The sequence below is a fragment of the Osmia lignaria genome, unplaced genomic scaffold (assembly GCF_051020975.1).
Source record: "Osmia lignaria lignaria isolate PbOS001 unplaced genomic scaffold, iyOsmLign1 scaffold0185, whole genome shotgun sequence".
In the NCBI taxonomy this organism is placed as follows: Eukaryota; Metazoa; Arthropoda; class Insecta; order Hymenoptera; family Megachilidae; genus Osmia; species Osmia lignaria.
The window spans coordinates 22,501-28,092 of NW_027478326.1; the positions used below are offsets into that span (position 1 = coordinate 22,501).

At 39.2% G+C, this 5,592-nt stretch overlaps 1 non-coding gene across 1 annotated transcript in view; it reads right to left on the minus strand.

Annotated features, from left to right (window-relative positions):
* Positions 1–219, minus strand: part of LOC143308199 (small subunit ribosomal RNA) — a 1,923-nt gene extending 1,704 nt beyond the window's left edge. Inside the window, exon 1 of the ribosomal RNA XR_013065187.1 lies at positions 1–219. This exon is cut by the window's left edge and continues 1,704 nt beyond it. This is a non-coding gene — a ribosomal RNA (small subunit ribosomal RNA).
* Positions 220–5,592: the final 5,373 nt, after the last annotated feature.

The following is a 5,592-nucleotide window of genomic DNA, read 5'->3' on the forward strand; positions in this document are numbered from 1 at the left end:
TCTAATAAAAGCATTCCTCCCATCTCTGGGTGGAATTCTGGTTTGCATGTATTAGCTCTAGAATTACCACAGTTATCCAAGTAATGTTTTGTACGATCTAAGAAACCAAAACTGATTTAATGAGCCATTCGCGGTTTCACCTTAATTCGGTATGTACTTAGACATGCATGGCTTAATCTTTGAGACAAGCATATGACTACTGGCAGGATCAACCAGGGAGCTTAGTTATTATTGTAAATTTAAATTTTCGTCGTCGGCCCTCCCTGTAAGACCGATCGACGTTAAGCCATTTCTCTTTTGTATGTAACACACATTTCATAAATTTTGTACCTCTTATAGAGGCCAAATATTCTCCTCCTCCTCTCATAAAGCACGAAAATCACTTTCACGCCGTGCATCCATCGTGCAAGCACGTAGACCACACACGCTGGACAATATAATAAAAGATAGCGCGGACAGTGGCATGCTATACAAATCGAGAAAGCGCGTACAGTGATCATGCTGGTCATTTTGCCACCAAATTTTATAATCTTTATCATTAGAGCGGGCCCACCAACCTCGTCTCTGTACTTTATACATTTCTCCTCCATCTGCACACACCTTTTCAAACATTAACGGAGAGAGTTCCTTGGACTTGCTTTAAATGTACATATTAGATATGTTGGAATCTCTCTCCTTTAGAAGTTTCCCCAGCCTTAAAACTTCTTTCATTTTTACTCCTCTCTCCATACTTATTTTCCTCTCTGAACGTATCAGAGAGGATTTTATTTCTGACACCTCTTGACTTTTCTTAAATTCAGGGACGTAATTTTGTTCATAATTCAGTGGACTTTTGTGTATTTTATACTTTAAATATTTCCAAACAGTCTCCCTTCTAAAAGTGATAGAACGAATTTTCGTCTAACACTACTTTCTTGGTTCAAAAATTTTATACAATCTTATAACTTTTTCAGTTTTAACAAATTTTGGTTACAGACAGTTGATGCTCAGTTTGTACAAGTATGCAACATTTATAAGTGCATACAGGTCACCAGCCTTATATTACAAGGCTCACCACATATGGGCCATTCGGTCTTAGACACCGACCCGTGGTAATGCTGTGTGGAGATTAATAATAATCCGCAACGGAAAACCGGAACGAGAATAGTCGAGAAAGTATATTCTCGAGGAGCGGTAGACTGCTTTTCAACCGAAGTCATAAAAGAGCCACACGCTCGACGCTACTCCCGACCGGTCCGAGCGAACCGAAAGTGCCTTCCTATAAATACCGAACGGCCGGCCGCTAGGTCGGCGACGCATGGGCTTACGCCCAGGCGTATGCCTGTGCAAACCGCCGTGAGAGCGTACCATCCCGCCGGCACGGTAAAACTTAGACTGAAAATATCGTCGAACATATCCTTTCATTTTATAACGTTCTATACATGAAAATTAATAAATTAACATGCAGGACATAATAAATTCACATTCTCATGTAAATCATGGGTTTAATTAATATTTTAAAAAATTTTAAAACCGCCCAGAACCGATGAGATGAAAATATTAAAACGATATTTTTGCATTTTCTTACGGTAAAACATTAACAAATAAGCGACTATAGCAATATAAAACTCCATTTGTAATTTAATTAATCAAAATGAATATTTTTTTTTGATTTTTCAGCGATCCAGAACCGATGAGACGAAAACATTAAAACGATATTTTTGCATTTTCTTACGACAAAACATTAACAAATACGAGACTATAACAATATAAAACTACATATGTAATTTAATTAATCAAAATTAATAATTTTTTTTGATTTTTCAGTGATCCAGAACCGATAAGTCGAAAATTTTAACAATCATATTTTTGCATTCTGTACCGTGGATCCATCGTTAAACGCTATTAAACTAACGTCCGTGATGGTATAAATGCAGATTTTCGCTCCGTTTAGCCAAAATAACGAACTTTAGGTGCGCTCCGAAATATTTCAAAGTCCCAGCGGCGTATTGCTTCGCCTCTTAGAACCGATTAGTCGAAAATTTTAACAATCATATTTTTGCATTCTGTACCGTGGATCGATCGTTAAACGCTATTGAACTAACGTCCGTGATGGTATAAATGCAGATTTTCGCTCCGTTTAGCCAAAATAACGAACTTTAGGTGCGCTCCGAAATATTTCAAAGTCCCAGCGGCGTATTGCTTCGCCTCTTAGAACCGATTAGTCGAAAATTTTAACAATCATATTTTTGCATTCTGTACCGTGGATCCATCGTTAAACGCTATTAAACTAACGTCCGTGATGGTATAAATGCAGATTTTCGCTCCGTTTAGCCAAAATAACGAACTTTAGGTGCGCTCCGAAATATTTCAAAGTCCCAGCGGCGTATTGCTTCGCCTCTTAGAACCGATTAGTCGAAAATTTTAACAATCATATTTTTGCATTCTGTACCGTGGATCGATCGTTAAACGCTATTGAACTAACGTCCGTGATGGTATAAATGCAGATTTTCGCTCCGTTTAGCCAAAATAACGAACTTTAGGTGCGCTCCGAAATATTTCAAAGTCCCAGCGGCGTATTGCTTCGCCTCTTAGAACCGATTAGTCGAAAATTTTAACAATCATATTTTTGCATTCTGTACCGTGGATCCATCGTTAAACGCTATTAAACTAACGTCCGTGATGGTATAAATGCAGATTTTCGCTCCGTTTAGCCAAAATAACGAACTTTAGGTGCGCTCCGAAATATTTCAAAGTCCCAGCGGCGTATTGCTTCGCCTCTTAGAACCGATTAGTCGAAAATTTTAACAATCATATTTTTGCATTCTGTACCGTGGATCCATCGTTAAACGCTATTAAACTAACGTCCGTGATGGTATAAATGCAGATTTTCGCTCCGTTTAGCCAAAATAACGAACTTTAGGTGCGCTCCGAAATATTTCAAAGTCCCAGCGGCGTATTGCTTCGCCTCTTAGAACCGATTAGTCGAAAATTTTAACAATCATATTTTTGCATTCTGTACCGTGGATCGATCGTTAAACGCTATTGAACTAACGTCCGTGATGGTATAAATGCAGATTTTCGCTCCGTTTAGCCAAAATAACGAACTTTAGGTGCGCTCCGAAATATTTCAAAGTCCCAGCGGCGTATTGCTTCGCCTCTTAGAACCGATTAGTCGAAAATTTTAACAATCATATTTTTGCATTCTGTACCGTGGATCCATCGTTAAACGCTATTAAACTAACGTCCGTGATGGTATAAATGCAGATTTTCGCTCCGTTTAGCCAAAATAACGAACTTTAGGTGCGCTCCGAAATATTTCAAAGTCCCAGCGGCGTATTGCTTCGCCTCTTAGAACCGATTAGTCGAAAATTTTAACAATCATATTTTTGCATTCTGTACCGTGGATCCATCGTTAAACGCTATTGGACTAACGTCCGTGATGGTATAAATGCAGATTTTCGCTCCGTTTAGCCAAAATAACGAACTTTAGGTGCGCTCCGAAATATTTCAAAGTCCCAGCGGCGTATTGCTTCGCCTCTTAGAACCGATTAGTCGAAAATTTTAACAATCATATTTTTGCATTCTGTACCGTGGATCCATCGTTAAACGCTATTAAACTAACGTCCGTGATGGTATAAATGCAGATTTTCGCTCCGTTTAGCCAAAATAACGAACTTTAGGTGCGCTCCGAAATATTTCAAAGTCCCAGCGGCGTATTGCTTCGCCTCTTAGAACCGATTAGTCGAAAATTTTAACATTCATATTTTTGCATTCTGTACCGTGGATCCATCGTTAAACGCTATTAAACTAACGTCCGTGATGGTATAAATGCAGATTTTCGCTCCGTTTAGCCAAAATAACGAACTTTAGGTGCGCTCCGAAATATTTCAAAGTCCCAGCGGCGTATTGCTTCGCCTCTTAGAACCGATTAGTCGAAAATTTTAACAATCATATTTTTGCATTCTGTACCGTGGATCGATCGTTAAACGCTATTGAACTAACGTCCGTGATGGTATAAATGCAGATTTTCGCTCCGTTTAGCCAAAATAACGAACTTTAGGTGCGCTCCGAAATATTTCAAAGTCCCAGCGGCGTATTGCTTCGCCTCTTAGAACCGATTAGTCGAAAATTTTAACAATCATATTTTTGCATTCTGTACCGTGGATCCATCGTTAAACGCTATTAAACTAACGTCCGTGATGGTATAAATGCAGATTTTCGCTCCGTTTAGCCAAAATAACGAACTTTAGGTGCGCTCCGAAATATTTCAAAGTCCCAGCGGCGTATTGCTTCGCCTCTTAGAACCGATTAGTCGAAAATTTTAACAATCATATTTTTGCATTCTGTACCGTGGATCGATCGTTAAACGCTATTGAACTAACGTCCGTGATGGTATAAATGCAGATTTTCGCTCCGTTTAGCCAAAATAACGAACTTTAGGTGCGCTCCGAAATATTTCAAAGTCCCAGCGGCGTATTGCTTCGCCTCTTAGAACCGATTAGTCGAAAATTTTAACAATCATATTTTTGCATTCTGTACCGTGGATCCATCGTTAAACGCTATTAAACTAACGTCCGTGATGGTATAAATGCAGATTTTCGCTCCGTTTAGCCAAAATAACGAACTTTAGGTGCGCTCCGAAATATTTCAAAGTCCCAGCGGCGTATTGCTTCGCCTCTTAGAACCGATTAGTCGAAAATTTTAACAATCATATTTTTGCATTCTGTACCGTGGATCGATCGTTAAACGCTATTGAACTAACGTCCGTGATGGTATAAATGCAGATTTTCGCTCCGTTTAGCCAAAATAACGAACTTTAGGTGCGCTCCGAAATATTTCAAAGTCCCAGCGGCGTATTGCTTCGCCTCTTAGAACCGATTAGTCGAAAATTTTAACAATCATATTTTTGCATTCTGTACCGTGGATCCATCGTTAAACGCTATTAAACTAACGTCCGTGATGGTATAAATGCAGATTTTCACTCCGTTTAGCCAAAATAACGAACTTTAGGTGCGCTCCGAAATATTTCAAAGTCCCAGCGGCGTATTGCTTCGCCTCTTAGAACCGATTAGTCGAAAATTTTAACAATCATATTTTTGCATTCTGTACCGTGGATCCATCGTTAAACGCTATTAAACTAACGTCCGTGATGGTATAAATGCAGATTTTCGCTCCGTTTAGCCAAAATAACGAACTTTAGGTGCGCTCCGAAATATTTCAAAGTCCCAGCGGCGTATTGCTTCGCCTCTTAGAACCGATTAGTCGAAAATTTTAACAATCATATTTTTGCATTCTGTACCGTGGATCGATCGTTAAACGCTATTGGACTAACGTCCGTGATGGTATAAATGCAGATTTTCGCTCCGTTTAGCCAAAATAACGAACTTTAGGTGCGCTCCGAAATATTTCAAAGTCCCAGCGGCGTATTGCTTCGCCTCTTAGAACCGATTAGTCGAAAATTTTAACAATCATATTTTTGCATTCTGTACCGTGGATCCATCGTTAAACGCTATTAAACTAACGTCCGTGATGGTATAAATGCAGATTTTCGCTCCGTTTAGCCAAAATAACGAACTTTAGGTGCGCTCCGAAATATTTCAAAGTCCCAGC